Genomic DNA, 18,889 nt, shown 5'->3' with positions numbered 1-18,889 from the left:
AATCAATAGGTGGACCTAGGACAGGTGGTAGACCATCCGCCATACACTTTTTAGCTCCCACCAGAAACACCAAGTTTTCTAACTGATTTTGTTCAACGATCGCAGACCATCCACCACTTAAGGCCGGACTGTCTACCTCAACATGTCAACACACGTTTTGAAACAAGTTTTCATTTTTTCAAATGAAGTTAGCCCTTATGCATGCAATGCAAGTGTTTGAGCAAAATGGCACTATAGTACGACTATCTATCCTATTAATCTGGCCATTTCTCATCCACTAATCACCTTATGAACGGTAAAAAATAGAAAAACCATATCATATACCTTTGCCTTGAGCATATCCCTCAACATCATCTCCAAGCTTTCTCATAGCATTAATGTATGCTCACTTTACTTGTGGACCTTTCTACACTCATTTCTTCTCAAGAAATTGTTAGTCCGCAAATGTTGTCATTAATTACCAAAACTCGAATTAGGGGCCTAGATGCTTTCAATCCTCCCCTTTTGGTAATTGATGGCAACACTTCAAAGTAGTGATATAGAACTGTTCAAGCAAACTTTATACACAAGGCATAAGGTAGACTTGAGATTGAACTCCGGTTTTACTTACCCTTTTTCTTGAAAATTTCATAATAATATATGGATAAATTTCACCAAAGTTTGATGAACAGAGAGAACTTCCCCTTAATATGTGCATATAAAATTTGAAGAATTCCATGAGCACATATATATGATTTGATATTCTGATAGAGTTTCCCCTACAGAGTGGAAATCGAGGCATACAAGATATACAAAATAATATAGAAATTAAGCTCAACATTTTTAGCACAACCACAAGTACTAGAACGGCCATACATGAATAATAAGAGAGAGATAATCAAGCCAACAAGGTTCACCACATATTACAAGCCAAGTTTTAGTTCAAACACACACGTTGCTGCATTTGTGTGTTGAACTTTTATGTGTCATGAACTCCTTGCATGGACTTTGCCTATTTTATTCGCTTGGACAAATAGATATGAACTCCCCCAAAATCACTGCTCCATGATTTCCATGATTCTTCTCCCCCTTTGGCATCAATTTCCAAAAGCTAATCATCCATTGATGGTGGAGGTGGAGGTGGAGGATAGAATGGCTGATGCGGCTAAAACTAGGGAGGCACAGGAGCTGGATACACCGAGTAGAAGTGATTTGTGAAGCTCGTGAAAACAGTGTTGAATGTATTGAAGTCATTCTGGAGCTTCTGCTGCTTGTCAACTAACTCCTGATGCTGCTCAGAAGTAGGCAAGTCATCAAACCTATAGTCCACAGCTGCAATATCAGCGTGCAGCCCCTCCTGAACAGTTTGCATCCTAGTCATAAGAGGCTGATACATCTCAGTGTGTAGATGCTGCCCAAAAGCCTGAAAACTTGCATTAAATTGCCCTTGAAACTGCTGGCTCATGTTTCAAAAGCCCAAGTTTAACTGCAGCTGCATCTGAGTGGCCAACTCATCAAATTGAGTACTAATGCCCTGTTACATGTTGGCAAAGTATGGATCAAAATAACCAGCTGGAGGCACCCACTGTGACTGCATAAGAGGTGGAGGAGGCATAGCTTGCTGATCAATATTCACACCCCCATTTTCAGCATCACCTTCATTTGCATTTTCTCCCTCATCAACCACATCATCAGGGAAAGGAGTCAAAGGCCTCTTAAGAAAAGCTGTGTCATTTTTGAATGGCCTGAAAGGGAGGTGCTTGACCTCACAAGTTCCTCTAAATCTGATCTTAGCCTTGATTAATGACATCACATATGGAGCAAAGTACAAGTTCATCTCAAGTTTGACTCAAATCTGCCAACTATTCTATAATGATAGCAATGACATCCACCTTGTTATGATTCATTACATGAGAGATCAAGTTCCAATAAAGACCTCTAACTCTATCCTTGTTCCCACTCTTAGGCATGAAAGTCACTCTAGCAATTTATTGACAACCGTTGGATGATGCCTAAGACCTTGCGTACCACCAAACACACGAGGAATACCAACATGAGGAGGCTCATAGAATGTAGAGTAATCATTCTCATCTAGTGGGTTTTCATCAATCATATTGATACTATGCTAATCTTTAAGAAAATTATAATCTAATTCATTCGCAGCAGCAAATTCAGCAAAGGTAGCATGATATCTTCTTTTTCCGGTCATCCAAACTAGTGTTTCTTCAACCATGTTAAGCTCAAGAGTGGCATAGAACTGATGAATTATAGTTTCATTACAATCACATCTATGCTAAAAGAAGTTTGTAAGACCCATGTGCTCAAATCTATCAATTAAGTCACTCATGACTGGCTGACTCCCAATATAGCCTAGGCCTATGGTTTGATGCTTAAAAAAAGTTTTCTTGACCATATGACCAAAGAAGACATCTTGTTGTACCTGAGTGTGGAAGAAAAGGACGTTGGTGTCTCTATCAAGCTCATACTAATTTTCAGACCTTGCACTTTGTTGGTGTTTCTTATGCTCCAATAGAGTTGATATTCCACAAGCGCACAGAATTACTACTGTAGCACTTCACCTTGGAGTATTCCAGGGTATCGTAAATTTCCTCGGGGAAGCACTATGGTTCAAAGAGTATTGAAGAATCGAATGATAAACTTACTAGAGATATCAACCAGCTAACTTAGTGGGGGTAAGCCAGATATGATAGATAAGATAATGGCCAAGCAATGACCGTCTAACACAGGAGACTCTAAACCTTAGAGCGGTAAGGTAGCTAGGAGGACAACGAGCGAGAAAGACTCCTAAACACTTCTAAACTAACGAGCTAGCCTCACTAGACTAAACCTTGTTTCTAACTAGTTATCAGCAACCTAGAGCTTACTTCGGCGGCTGGAAGAGGAAGGACTGCAGAAAGGGATGAGAAGGGAGTCCAACGGCAACCTGCTACAACTACTACGAAAGCACTCAAACGTGGTGGACTACAAGGGACAGACAGGGTTGTCACCACCTGCCGTCTACCACAACGGTTCCATGTGGTGGAACACACTTCCTAGCTAACATTAAGCCAGACACCACGTCTGCACTCAGTGTTAGGATTTCTCTTGTGGCCTTCAAGAGAAATCCCTCTCAACCTAGGGAACTGACTTGAGCCCCATAGTCCGGGTGAGAAAACCCGCAAGGTAAGATCCTGACAAACAAGAAAGATAACAAAGCCTAAGCTAGAGGAAAGAACTTTTGCACACAAGTTAGATAACTTGGAAAGATAAATAAACGCGGAAAGTAAAGTGAACTCGTAAAGATAAAAAAGATAACTTATATTTTATAAATATCAAAGGGAAAGATACAAGAGCTATACCAGACTTCCGATCACAACTCCGAAATCCCGAGACAAGCTCGACTCGACTCTATCTCCCAAACTACTAAACCTAACTCTAGAAAGTGAAATGAGTGAAGAGAACTCCTTGGTGTGTGTTTTACAAGCTGAGGTGCTCATCTATTTATAGTGTAGGAGGTCGGTGGATGAAGTCGGTGAAGCGGATACAGCGGTTGCGTCAGTCCCAAGCCGCCCGGCCTCATCCAGGCCGACCGGCCTGGGATGGTGGCTACGTGTCACCGCCTTTCACCTGGATGGTCCTGAGGCTCTTCTGGTGTCAGTGCAGGTGGCATCTCAAATGTCTGCCCGAGTCTTGCATGTAGGTGGGCCCTTCCATCCATGGGTGAGGCCTTTCGGGTCATTGGAGCAAACCGACTTGAAGTGCACGGCTCAGGATCAAGGTAAGTGTGTTTCCTTTCCCCTGGATTAGTGACGTGGCAGTCCGAGGAGGTGCCAGGCCGGTCAGCCTTGGTTTGTGCCCATTTTTCCTAAAATTTACGTCATGTACTCCTACAATCACAACTCATCCACAACTTGTTGCACTTGTTAGAAATAAGCAAAAAATATGTATCAAACATAGTGTAAGGCTCTATTTATTCCCGAGAAGTTGACGGTCACAATGTGTTCAATGGCCGTCAACACACCCCCAAGCTTAGACTTTTGCTCATCCTCTAGCAAAGCTAAAACTTTAGGCTCGATGGATTAGGAGTTGCGTCGATGTTCACCCCCTGCAAGTACCTTGTGCACAACATATTACTCTACTCGTATGTACTTGAATAAGTTGGCTCATACCTTGGTTGTCGGAGTGCGGGGCTTATTCGCCTTTCATCCCTCGTCTAAGGCGATTGAGAGAATGAACAGTCTTCACTAGAATATTTTCCTGCTTCCTATTTAGATTCCTTCCTGGATTTTTGCAAGTTTTCCGAAAGAGGTTTAAGATTCCCCAATGGTGCTCTCAAGTCGCTCAAGGTGTATAATCCTCACCATGGTCAGAAACTTTGACCGTCTTCTTCCTACTCTAAGGCTGATATGTGGAGTTTCATGGGTAGGAAGAGTGTAGCATACCTTGGTTACCTGTGTTGCCAAGCCGAAGAGTGGTTCACAAGAGATTGGTACCCGATCAAATCCTAATCTTATGGAAGGTATGATGTTCAGGGCAGAGGGAGAAAATGGACAAACACTTTGGAAATTTTGATCTTTTATTTGTACTCCTCGTTTCTGAATTTTTGGAGATGTATGGGTCTTTGTCTCCTCTTTTCTTTTTGCATCTCTCTCTTTGACTGCCCAAGAGAGTATGGGTACAATATTCTCTTGGTACATGCAGAATTTGGAATGGAGTATTTATGGAGTAGATCTTTCCTGGATGGATGGGTTCACTGTGGAGATTTTGGGCTATGTTGTGAGTGAAGATTGTCTGGCGAAGGTGGATGTCGATACCCAGGGTAGGTAATCAACATACCAGACATTTTGAGGCTAGCAAAACAATGGGTACGCAAAGGAGAAAGATCGGTAGATAACAAGTACCTTCCTCGAACGGACTCACCATTCGACACAGCTCAAAGCAACTCAAGATAGCTTATATTGGCTCAAGTAATAAAACAATAAAGTTCTGGATGGGACATGTAAACCAAAGGGGATATCTTTACCAAGATTTATTTTAAATAAATATTCTGAGAGGTACCCTACTAGAGCATGTAGTTTTATTTCCGTTCAAACCATCTCAATTCTCACAACAACTTTGACTTAGAAATCAAGCTCATGTTCCCACAAACCATGATTTTCAATGATAACAATAATCAAGTACCAAAAATTTCAAGTACTAGGAGAGTAAAAAGTTGTATATGAGGCACTTGCAGAACATGAACACATCAACTATTCATCATTTCCAGGATAAGAGCTTACACGGATTTCCACACATATGGGAGTTCTTTTTATTTGAAGCATGAAACATATTTTTTTGGATTTTTGAACATAAGACTCTAACTATATTATTATTATTATTATTATTATTATTATTATTATTATTATTATTATTATTATTATTATTATTATTATTCTTCTTCTTCTTCTTCTTCTTCTTCTTCTTCTTCTTCTTCTTCTTCTTCTTCTTCTTGTGGTGGTTGTTGTTGTTGTTACAACTAAGGCATGACTGAAACAAAGGGACGGTCGGACGAGTTACCTGGATACACCCCCAAGCTTAGATGAAGCTCAGTTCTGCTGGTTGGGATCGTGCTGCTGGTCGGGGTAGTGCTGCTGCTGGTAAGGGTGGTGCTACTGCTAACCGAGGCCCAACTGGGTGAAGATGCCGGAGAGGTCGTAATGCATGGACGTGGTCATTCCCCAGTTTTGCTATATGAGGTCGGTGTTGTGCGCAAGGTCCTAGCTGATCTGGTCCTGCTGCTGGCCTAGAGCGTCGACTCGGGTTGTGATTTTCATGATCCCCCGCATGATTGGGTTCTCATAACCATAGCATGCCAAAGTCGATGGTCCCACCTGCGGTCCATAGGAACTCTACATACCTGGGGGGTTGTAGAATCCCTGATCAAGGCCATACCCGGTGCTGCCTCCGGCGGCGGTCGAGCCACAACGAGTATAATGGTTGTAGGTGTCCTTGAAGCTCATGTGTGTCATAGACGGTCCAGCCTGCTGGGAAGTCTCTACCTGGGGCTGCGGCTACGATGGTCCTGCCTGATCCTGTTGACTGTTGCATAGTGCTCGGCTTTGTGTTACCAGACCAACAACACTGGGGTGAGCCGGATCCTTTTTCTCCACCTGCAAAGTTAGTCGCTTGACCGAGAAGAGGGAGAGTCTCAAGCATGGGAGCTCGATTTCTGTCATACCCGTGGTAACACATGAAGGATGAGTTTCCCGGCCCCTCACGCATCAGATGTCCTTGCACGAAGTGCTCTAGGCCAACTTGGAGTTGGTACGCTTCCATCAAAGGAAAGTAGGTGACCTGGCAATTCTCCAACACACCAACATGCGCAGCGATGCACATAACCAGAGAGATTATGTCGATGGGGCCTCTACCCGTGATCATCTTCTGCCTCTGTGATATTTGAGAAATCCTCCCAACCGGCGTAGGTGAACACGCAGTTCATGTCTTGCTTCAAGCCCGTTTTGATGAGGAAGAGGGGTTCGAAGTTCTTGACATGGCTGAAACTTGCTTCTTCAGGAGTTCCAGCGCCTCCCGCTTGTAGTCGTTCTAAGCAACGATCTGTTCGATCATTTCTAGGATGCGAATACGAATGCGGATGCGGCTCCTAGGCACCGTGGCAGTCATGTCCGCCAGGGAAACACTAGTTCGGCGGCTCGAGTCCGCCGACATATCATCCCTGGAGGAAGCCAAACTCTACGAGTGCCAAGAAGAGCTGGCGGAGCTGATCTTCTTGAGCGTCTTCTAGATGGGGTTCCACGTGATCCCTTCAAAAGATTAGTGCAACAAATACCCGAGGGACTAACAAAAAGGATTAGTCGGATTAGTCGTCCTTGTGGCTACAAACCACCACAAACGTTTAGCTTAGACCTAAAACTGTGGATTGTGTCTTTCTAGGTTATGCTTTTCACAGTGTTGGTTATAGATTTTTAATAGTAAAAATCTGGAGTACGTGACATGCATGTTGGTACAATTATGGAGTCCAGAGAAGCTACACTTTTTGAAAATGTTTTTCCCATGAGAGATGAAATAAGTTAATCTAGGTAAAAGATGATCAAGGAGGATATTTCTACCGAGTCGATAGTGCACAATGAATTTACACCTATTGATCATCCTAAGGAGGATAACAATGAAGCTCCTAGAAAGAGCAAGAGACAGAGGACTGCAAAGTTTTTTGGTGATGACTTCATTGTATACCTCGTGGATGACACACCTAGTACCACTGAAGAGGCATATTCATCTCCAGATGCTGACTACTGGAAGGAAGCAGTACAGAGTGAGATAGATTCTATTATGTCTAATGGTACTAGGGAAGTAGTCGAGCATCCTTACGGATGCAAACCTATAGGATGTAAGTGGGTGTTCAAAAAGAAGCTTAGGCCGGATGGTACTATTGAAAAGTACAAGGCAAGTTATTGAAGTCTCTATATGGCCTCAAGCAAGCACCTAAGCAGTTGGCGAGAGATGAACACATTGATAGATGAACACATTGCAAGAGATAGTCACATCCTAAAATTAAATATTTTAGGGTGTGACAGAACTACCCCCCTTAAACAGAATCTCGTCCCGAGATTCGCAAGGGCTGGTGACAAGGACAAGGGTTAGGGCAAAAAGATTTCATCAAGGAGGCGACAAGATAATGAAATGGGTATCGAGAAAATGAGAGAGTTTAGATTGGGATCTTCACTTGCTTTTAGCTGGCTTGACCAAAAAGGCGTTGACGAGAGATTCGCAAGGGCTAATGATTGGAAGGGAAGATAGAACACAGGGGTTTTTTTTAATAAGGAGTAAGGCGAGATGGCAAGATGGGTAACAAGAAAAGGAGAGAAGATGATTGGGTCTTCTTCACATGCTTCCAAGCCGATGGGATTGATGAGAGATTTACAAAATCTTGCGGTAGAAAGGAGACAATAAGGTAACAAGATGGGTGTCAAGGAAAAGAGAGAAACGGATTTGGGTCTTCTGTGCTAACTTTCGCCAAGGAGCGAGAAGACGCTGTTGGCGAGAGGTTCGTAAAGTCTAGAGATATAAAGGAGAGATATGGCAAAAAGCTTCTAACAAGGAGTAAAGCGATATGATAAGGTGGGTATCGAGACAAAAAGATGGAATTTGAGTTTGGGTCTTTTCTGCTGGCTTATGCTTTGGAACGTGAGGATATCGTGGTTGAGAAAACTAAGAGAGAAATGATGTCATTGCAGGCACAAGACTGACAACGCATCAACGAGCAAGGACAAGGAGTCTAAGCAGACAAGAACAAAACAACAAGCATTACAAGCACACCAAAACAAACTATCAAACAACCGAAACTAACGTTTTACAACTGAAAAGGGAAACCTCTTAAGCATGGGTCATATCCTAAAGCTTCGGTATTCTTGAGTTAGGCATCTCTCTCAGCTTGTCTGGCAGAACATTGACTTCTTGGGTATAAGGTCTGTGAGTCCAGTGTAGTCTTCAGTTGCTCTAGCTTGACTTCTTGTAGTAGACTGCTACTTCCATTCTTCGGGGTACAAGGTCGGACAATCTAGCGTTTGTAACCAAAAGGAGAGGAGAAAAATAAATCCTCTTGGAATAGAAGACAAGGGGATTTCCAAAGTGGCCAAACTTGAAATAAAGGAGAAGGTAAATTGGAACATCGGGTACAAGGTAACCAATGCCGTTGAGGGTACAAGTAGGCAAGGAAATTGCGAGATATAAAAGCAATGGAAATGAGGGAATAAAAGAAAAGAATACAGAGTTAGATAAAAGCAGCATCAAGGATGAGATAAATGAAGAAGGATGAGGAATAAACAACAAGAGTGTCAAGGATATGGTAAAATATGACTTTTATGTCAGAATAGATCTTAGAAAACGACCATTGCTATCTAGGCTGGCGTCCTACGGTCGACACAGCTCTGATACCACCTCTGTCACACTCGGTTTTAAGAACAAAACCGAATGCATAACCATATGTATGCCAGGATCAAGTTTCATACATATAGTGACTTCATCAGTGAATAATCAGCAACAGTATCACGAAAAGAGATTTAAAAGACTATAAAGATTATCAGAGTTATACAGCTTATCCTGGAAACGAAGACTCCAAACTTCACAGGCAATCGACCGGGGGTTGCGCAAGCCTAGAACTCAGCATCATCTTCAAAAGACTTCACATCACTTTCTCCTCTGAGCAGCAATTATAACAAGCGTGAGTACACTTATGGTTGGTACTCAGCAAGTGTTGGGAATCATATGACATGAAGGCCAAAAGCAAGGAAAGGCTGACTGGCTTACTGCGATAAGCAATTTTAGTTGGTCAAGTTTTATTAGCACCTAATTACTAAGGTATAAGTTTATACCAAAAACCCACATTAAAAGAGAGAGAAGAGATACAGCATAAGCATAACCACAACCATAAACATGGTCCACATAATCATGATCCACGATTTAATTCATCTTCAAGTTCAATTATCATGTGAGGGTCCAAGCCGCTCTTAACCGTGAGCACGGCTGATATATCAGTTTTCACCCTGCAGAGGTTGTACACTTTACCCACAGCTCGTGTTTCCCTTTATGCCCGGGTTTGCAAGGCCCTTAAACACTTCCAAGGTGAGTGGCAGGGATTCACTACGAGGCCTTTACAAAGATTCCCTAACTCATGATAATCCGCTAAGGTTTCAAGTCAAAGCGGTCATAACCCTCCCTATTGAGGAAAATACCTTAGCCAAGGTTCACATAGCTATGTGCCTCAAAGGACCGAGCTATACCCTGTCAATGCAACCCCTCTTGCCCTTTCATGTAAGATCATCACAAGCTAAGATTTCTAATTATTTAGCCAAGACCAGAGCCATATAGTACTGTGGTTGTACTGTTTTCCTGGGTGGTTCTCCATGTTCCGATTAAACATATAATCTTGTAATTAACATCACCAACAGCATGAACATGAATAAAACAGATGTAGCATCATCATTGTCATCATCATGGTTATAAATTATTCCCAAACCGAAACCAGTTATAGCAACTAAGCAATAGCTACCCAACATAAAAGTAAAACCCAGGTTGACAAGGAATGATCATTAAGACTAGGCATATCCTTAATTAGGATCCATCAAAATTAGGACACATGCATGCATATAAAGGAAAAATGTTGTATTTATTGCGATTATTAGGATAAAAGCATGATCAAGGAAACACTTGCCTTTCTTTTAGAGAATAGCTGCTCAGAGTCTTCAACTCTTGTTCTTGAAACTCTAGATCTTCAAAGCTCTTGGATCGCGCTCCTTCTAACGTCACACAAGCAACGGGCCCAAAACATACAAGCAAACAAACAAACAAGAACGACTAAGAACAGATACAACAAACAAAGGAAAAGCTTTACAAGAGCGAACTAAAGGATAAGGCTCGCTGCTACGGTCACGAGAAAGAAAGAAACACGGAAAACGGAGCTAGGGTTGAAAAGATACAGCTATCGGGAGATTTATGTTATGAAAGAAATAAAAGAACTATAGGCTTTCATTTATTTTAATTTAGAAAACTAATGAAAAAGATATTCAAAAGAGAATATCCCTAATTATAATTAACTCATATTATATTTGCATTTATAAAGACGAAGTAGAACTTAGTCAAATTTTATATACAATTCTCTATGTATAAATTACACTAATCAAATAATTAATTAGAAAAGAAAACTTGTGAGAACATCTAAACGCATAACTTTATGATTCGAGTTGAACTAAACAAATTAAATTATAAACACATTTAAGTTGATATTAATCAAATTAACATTAATTATGAAAACCGGAGAAAAGACTTAATTGGATTTTATTTCGGAAAACTAGATGAGAGGATATTATTCAAATTAAATTGATATTTAATTTTAAAAACAGGAATTACGGCACAACAACGCTACTAAACGATAGCTTAGGGTTTTAGAATACTAACGCAAAAAGAACGGATCGAAACGGATATAAAACGCGGAAACTACGCATAAAACAGCGTTACAGGGGCCTATACGCAATTAACTATAGACTTCAAGGGTTAGCTGAAAAGAAATACAAGACACAGAAAATAGTGCTTGCAAAATAGGAAAAGATTAGGGTTAGATCTGAAAAAATTCCATGGTAGGGCTGGATTGAAAAGATGGAAAAGATTTAGGGGGTTTCCTACAATTTTTGCAAGACACAGGAATTTTCACGGTAATTACAGAATCTTCCAGGGACCTAATCTGAAAAAGCTCAAAATCACGCAGCAATGGTGGCGGAGGGTACTGTAGCTTGAATTCCCGTTGATTTAGGGCACGAGAGCTCGCGGGAAGCGGGGCAAATGAAAGAGGACGACGAGGGGATTCCGTTCCATACCTAACTTACCCCGGGGACGCATCGTAGAGATCGAATTTCGCGGAGGAAGATGCGGCGACGGGTCTGTTCATCTATTTTGGGTGATTCTGTGCGTGCGGCCTGCAAGGGTGAGAGCGGGCTGCACCAGGAGAGGGAAGGGGCGGTGCTGCTGCAGGGTGATGCAGCACAAAGGCCAAGGACGCAGGCAGGGAGACTGGCGCGGGGCAGGCCTGATGCACGGCGGCGTGCGGCGCTGGCTGCGCAGAGACTCGTGTAGGCAGGGGGCAAGGCGTGAAGGGGTCAGGGCGGCGCTGGGCAGGCACGGCCTGCAGGGGGGAGCGGCGCAAGGAGGTGCGACGTAGGGACTTGCAGGGGCTGGGCGACGGCGCATCTGGTGGTAGCTCTGGGCGATACAGGAACACGAGGATAAAGACGCGCTGCAGGGGCATGGCGGCGGCTGCGCAGAGACGAGCAGGAGATCGTGCTGCGGCATGAGGGTTTTAGCTCGCCTTTTATAGGGTGCTGTGTGCGAGGGGTCCGAGTTCTCCGCGTGCACGGGTTGGGCCTCAACAGAAAACGAAACGGGTTGGACCTGAACAGAAAGCAAAAAGGGAAAAAGGAAATGACAGGTGGGGTCGAGGAGGCGCATCGGGATGGGACTCGTTCCTGAGTCCGCATTGCTCACGGAAAGCGAGATTAGGTTGATCAGCGAGTTCCATAATTTAGCGAGCAAAGAGAGGATAGAGGAGGTAACGGAAAAAGAAAATGAGATTGACCAAGCGAGTTCGGTTATGCGCCGAAACAGGTTCGGGTGAGGGCCGAACGTGAAAATGAGCTGACTGTGCTGGTTGAACATGAACCATTTATTCGGGAGCGCGAAAAGAGAAGAAAAGGATCAGGCTGAGCCGTTGGGGCTGACGGTGATCGAACATCATCGGAAAAACACTGAAGACCAGCCACGCGCGTCGTTTTCAAGCATGACCTGATTGAGGAGAATGGTTAGAGGATCAGGAGCTCGATGGAACCTCTTAAAGATTCGAAGAGACAAGATTAAAAGGATGTACAACAAGATACGGCTCGGTCCGACTATGATGAGAATCAAAATAGAAATATTTTTCCAGAACACATTTTCAAGGTTAAAATAAATCTAGAAAAGTCCAGATAAATATTTCAAACCACGAAAAATATATTCGGAAGAATCCCAAAAATTTCTGAGGAAAACTCGGGAGTTAATTTGGGTCACGAGGATTCCAAATAAAATATTTGGGACTCATGAAAAAGAATTTTAGAGCTTTCCAAATAATAAAATAAATGGATCTAGCTCTAGGATAAATAAAATAATTGCTAGAAAAATCTTTAAAATTCTCAGAAAATCCTATTGATAGATGAACACATTGCAAGAGATAGTCACATCCTAAAATTAAATATTTTAGGGTGTGACAGCTATGAGGCCTGACATCTCATTTGCTATGAGCAAACTAAGCCGATTTGTTTCAAACTCGGGAGATGATCATTGGAATGCTCTTGAAAGAGTAATGCGCTATCTAGTAGGGATAATGGACTATGGTATTCATTGCACCGGGTACCCTAAGGTGCTAGAGGGGTATAGTGATTCGAACTGGATCTCTGATGCTGATGAGATAAAAGCCACAAGTGGTTATGTGTTCACACTTGGAGGTGGCGCTGTTTCCTGGAAGTCTTACAAGCAGACCATCTTAATGAGGTCAACAATGGAAGCAGAACTCACAGCATTAGATACCGCCACTGTTGAGGCCGAGTGGCTTCATGAACTCCTTATGGATCTCTCGATAGTTGAAAAACCGATACCGGCAATTCTAATGAACTGTGATAATAAAACCGTGATTGTCAAGGTGAACAGTTCAAAGGATAACATGAAGTCATCCAGGCATGTAAAGAGGTGGTTGAAATCTATCAGGAAGTTGAGAAACTCCGGAGTTATAGCCTTAGACTATGTTCAAACGGCTAAGAACCTGGCAGATCAATTCACAAAGGGTCTTTCATGAAATGTGATAGATAATGCATCCATGGAATTGGGCTTGAGACCCACGTAAGTTATTCTATAGTGGCAACCTGTTCTGTGTGATCGGAGATCCCGTGAATCAGGATGGTGAAACAAACCATAGTATAACTGAGAGAAGAGAATCTTTGTAAAAGGCTCATTCCAGGTGAAAGGTGCATTTCTCTTCTGTTTTGTATGGTAGGTTGGCTTATGCCTTAATATGTTCCGAGTGGTTTCTTTGAAACAAGGGAGTTATTTTTCTAAAACAAAGATGTTATCCAACATAACATCTTTTAAGGAGTACACCGATATGGGTATGACTATTGGTTATAGTCTATGAGATTTGGGTGATCTCTAGAAACTCATGAAAGGCTTGGAGTATGACTTATAAGCTCCAAACCGCGGGGATGCTTATGCAGCTTAGTATCAGTGTAGAGCTTTGGTAAAACTTGTTTGCACAAGACTGACAATTCAAGGCATAGTCCATTGTACAGTTGTGAATAAGTGTAGTCTTAGTTCTAGATGGAAGTTCAACTTAACAGTCTCCGTAAAAAACTAGTATATCAAAAGGGTATGAGAGCATTTTCAGTGAGGCTTGAAATTTTTTGTGGGGATTGTTGGAATATGTGAGCCTTTGGCCCAATATTTGCAATTAAAGAATTAAAATCCCACCATTAAATGCTAGGGAGTTATTGCGTAATTCCGTAATGAAAGAGGAAAAGGATTTCAACCATGAAGTGACATTATGACCGCGATTTATTCACAACGAATCGTTCTTGTGATTGATTCTGCGCGACTTGATTGCTATTACTCTGTTTGATGGCATTGATGACGTTTAAGTGCATCCTCTCATCCCCAGACTCTCATGTATATCACTCGGTGCCTTCTCCTCTTTCAAACACTCGAATACACCTCTCTTCCTCCCTCTGCTGCTTTCCTGCATTCCCATCGCCGATGCTGGGCGCGCATCTCCAGCGAGAGCAGGTGCCTCCGGAATCGTTGCTCGCTGAAGGTCCTGCACGGGATAGCTAGGCAATCAGATTTTTGGGGAGCGTCTTTACGCAACTGCTCGCCCGGAACCGTGACGTCTTCACCGGCATACTGTTCACCATCCATCCGTGCGCACCAGCTCCGTCCATCGACATCGTCGCCCGTACCTCTTTGTCACCTGTGTACGACTACTTCCTGAAGCTGTGCGAGTACTTCCTCAACAAGTACGACCGCTTCATCAACAAGTACAACTACTTGGTGCTTCGATCGACTACTTCCAGAAGCTGTGCGACTACTTTCTCAACGAGTACGAATGCTTCATCAACAGGTACAACTACTCGGTACTTCGACCGACTACTTTCTGAAACTGTGCGACTACATCTTCAACCAGTACTACTGCTTCTTCAACAAGTACAACTACTCGGTGCTTCAATCGATTATCTATTGAAGCTCGATCGACTATTCCAACAACTCGTACAAGGACATCTATACTGCACCAATTTCGTTCGACTACTTCAAGCAGTCCAGTCAAGCATGGTAACGGTGCATCCGGTGCCTCCAGCACTGGACCCACCTCGGGGTATAGACTGATATTCCTCTATTTTATTGAATTTATCGTTAAAATCTTGTTAACTTTGAACATGTGCACATATCTTGATTCACTCATCGTAGTCATGAAATTATTAATAAATTGTATATGTAATTTTGAAATTAAAATATACCTAAAAATATCTGTTTATCTAACAGAATTCACGTCGGGTAGCTAAGGCTAAGATTGTGAATAAATAAACAAACTAAATCCAGGACCCACGCCGCCTCAGAGAAGACCCAAAGTCAGCTATCCCGATCACAAGCGCAATAACCATACTCGCTCGCACATGCAGAAAATCATAGCAGCAGCGGTAGCTTCTAGCCTTCTACTGTACATTTTAGGAAAAAGAAATCGATTCTAGAACATGCGCTGCGATCGAGACAGTTGGACGTGCTGACAAAAAAAATTCAGTAGCGATTCGGGTCGTGCCTGCCACAGTAACTCACGCGGCAAAATACTTCTGCTTCACGTGCCGCTTTCTTTTTCATTTTTTTTCTTTTGTCTTTTCTCCTTGTTCCGTGTGGTCGCGTAGTGACGTGTCGATCTACATGGCACAAAAATGTCAATTGCGTAGGTTGGTATTTCCGTGGCAGCCTGGCAAGGTAAGATAAACTAGTTTAGTCATAACAGGGGCGCTTTGCCTCTTTCTTTTTTAGTTTTGTAAGTATACGATGGAACACCGGATAGAAATGAGTTTTTCAAGGTGTTTTTTTTTCTTTTTGGAGGAATAATTTAGTGTTGCTCATGGTAAGCTTAGCTGGCCAAGCTTAGAATAAATTTTTTCTATTAGGTTCATGCCCGTGCGTGGCTACGGACGATAAAAATATATCTAGTGCAATACATAAAGTACGAAAAGTATATTAATATCATGCTATTTTGAGCGTTGCATTGGCATCAAATAAGCCAATAATAAGTAGACATCAAATAACAACAACAATAATAATAATAATGATGATGATAATAATAATAATAACAAAAGTATATACATAGCATGTATGTATTTCCAACCGTATTTACCTCCCATTGACAAAAACTAACACAAAGATAGAAAACACTCAGCCCACTCTATCCTTTTACATCCTTCTAATATAATCCTCCCTTATTAGTTATATGACAAAAAAATATGAAAGAGTACTGCTTAAAATTATGCATATATATTAGTAAATTGATTATATATTAAAGCCTTCCAATATAATCCTCCTCTATTATTCCTCACAGCTTCAGGTATGTTCATATGTGACAGAGATAGAACAGTAAAGCTGAAGATTCATGAGATTTTAGTCAAAGTTGACACTGAACCCGCAATATAAAAATGAGAACCATGTATTTCAATCAAACTTGACACTGAACCTGCATCAGCTTGAACAGGTTATTGTGATGCGAAATGGGTTTTTCTTCTGCTTCGCCATCTCCTCTTTCTTGGTCCTGTGATTATTATTCTAACCAGAAAAATAAAATGGCAGGGCACATTGTCTTAATAAAGAATCATATGAGAGGTTTGAAGAATAGCATTATAAGCTTGCAAAGATGTTTCAAGACAAGAAAATTTTGTTGATAACAGAGAGCTCATCAATATAAATTGTTTTGCAGTACGACGTAAAGAAAAGATTCACTATCCCCAATTGGAATACAGGATGACCATGATATAGTTTCCAGAAGGAAAGTAGCTTCGCTCAAAGAAAACAAGCATATCGGCTCTAATAGCGGAGCCACATGAAACAAGCATACCAGCTCTAACGGAGCAGCCACGTTGGCCACACTACACTATCTCAATTCTTCATCTTAATCCATTTACCATCCAATTCAACAGTCATTAGTGAAATAGGTATTGCTTGGAGATCCCCGGTGGGCAAGATTGATGAGTTCACACAACCTCTAACATGTATGACATCTGAGAACCGAGAAAGAATACATATTTTTCTTTGAACACCTATAAGAGGACAGTCCATAAATACTTCAACAGGACGAAACATACGAATATCCCAAACGTAAATGTTGCTCCGTAATATAGCATGTCCATCATGAAACTTCAGGGATAATACTCACTACCATTAATACTGGCGTGACACCGCAATTAGCTGTTGTAAATTCACCTTACTGGCAATTTATCAAACACCTAAGAGACATGGAGAACTCAGGATCATCTAGATAGTTGCCTTTGCAACTGGCCATCAGATTTGCAAGCAAAACTGACATTCATAATGGAAAAAAAAGGAAAAACACAAGATGTCAAACAAAACACGGCAACATCGTCGCAATGCATGTTGTATTGTATCACAGTCGACTCACTGATAATCTGAATGCAAAGGAAGGAGGGGAGACGGTACCTCTGCCAGGTGCTGGACAGTGGTGCAGAAGCGCAATGGATGACAACGTAGTAAACAAGGGGAGGGTGCTGCAGTGCTTCTGATTGAAAGATGGTGAATCGGTAGATGACAGCTTGACGTTCACGTACCTTGGTGCCCAGATCCCTGGTTGCGATATTGGAGAGGTGCAACCGCCGACTATGCAGCACCGATATGGATACGCGTATCAGTATCGGGCTGATACGGATACGCAGATACGGCATTTTCTCAAAAAATCCGATACGCCGGTACGCTTGAGTTTTTTAACAAATAATAATAATAGCAATAATAATGCAGAATAAAAAAATTTAGCTCTCAAGTCTCAATTCTCAAATAGAAAATATGAGGAACAGCAAGTCAGGAACTGCTTGATTTGAGGAACAGCAAGTCAGGAACTCGAGATGTGCAGTGGACTAGTGGAGGGGAAGAGTGGAAGACGCCCAAACCTTGCGCCGATGGCCGCCTGGCCAGCGGCGGCCGCTCCTGTCTGCCTCCTGCGCTGGCGCCGACGGTGCCTTGGGCTGTTCTCCGGAGTCCAGACAGCCGGACAACGGCTCCTCTCGGCTCTCCACTTCTCCAGCGGCCGAGCGGCTTCTCTCCGGCAGGCGGCGGCGGCTCCTCTCCGGCGGGCGGCGGCCGGCGGGGCTCCGGCTTCGGGCGGCGGCCGGCGGCGGCTCCTCTCCGGCAGGCGAGCGTCGGGCGAGGGAGCGCGGGCGAGGGAGCGGCGGCCGGAGGGGTCCAGGGGATGTGCTGCGCGCGGTGCGCGTTAGGGGCTTAGGGCAGCCGTTCTATGGGCCGATACGGCCAAATTAGCTGCGAAACGTTTCAGCCCACGTATCGCGCCTTTTTCTTTTTTTAATTTTGCCGATACGGCGGCGAAACGTATCGGCCGCATATCCCAAACGTATCGGATACCGAAACGTTTCCGAAACGCCAAACGGCCATACAGTGACGTTTCGGGGTAAGATAGACCGCCGATCCAACCGGACCCAACATGTACCTTGGTGCTTGATAAGGAAGCCGGCGATCGACCAGCATGCCACGCGACGGATCGATCCAGGCACGCGACGACGCCCCATCAAAGCGATCCAAGCTGCCGGGGTGTCCGATCAGCCTATCGCAGGCTCATGGCAGGACTGAAGGGCAGGAAGAGGATCATCCATGGATTCCCCATGCAAAAAGCGGTGTAAAAAATTGAATCGCGGACTAACCTTGATAGCAGCCGGGGCAGATCCTCTCGGTCTGTCATCCATGGATTCCCCATGCAAGAGACGGTGCAAAAAATGAAATCGCAAACTAACCTTGATGGCAGCTGCCTCTTCACGCGTGATCATCCGGTGCAGATCCTCTCGGACTGTCTCCCTTCTCACGGCAGGACTGAAGGGCAGGAGGAGGATTATCCATGGATTCCCCATGCAAAAACGGTGAAAAAATTAAACCGCGGACTAGCCTTGATCGCAGCTACCTCTTCACGGAGGATCAACCGGGGCAGATGCTCTCGGATGCGGCGCTGTCTCGTTCGAGCTCCCCTGCGCAGGAGGTCTTGCGCCGGGGCGAAAGCGTTTGTTTCGGATACTGATATGAAATACGCGGGCATTGCGACGGTAGTTTCGGTTTT

The sequence above is a fragment of the Panicum hallii genome, chromosome 7 (assembly GCF_002211085.1).
Source record: "Panicum hallii strain FIL2 chromosome 7, PHallii_v3.1, whole genome shotgun sequence".
Classification (NCBI taxonomy): Eukaryota; Viridiplantae; Streptophyta; class Magnoliopsida; order Poales; family Poaceae; genus Panicum; species Panicum hallii.
The sequence above is the reverse complement of the archived record's forward strand: the minus strand, read 5'-3'. Positions refer to the sequence as shown.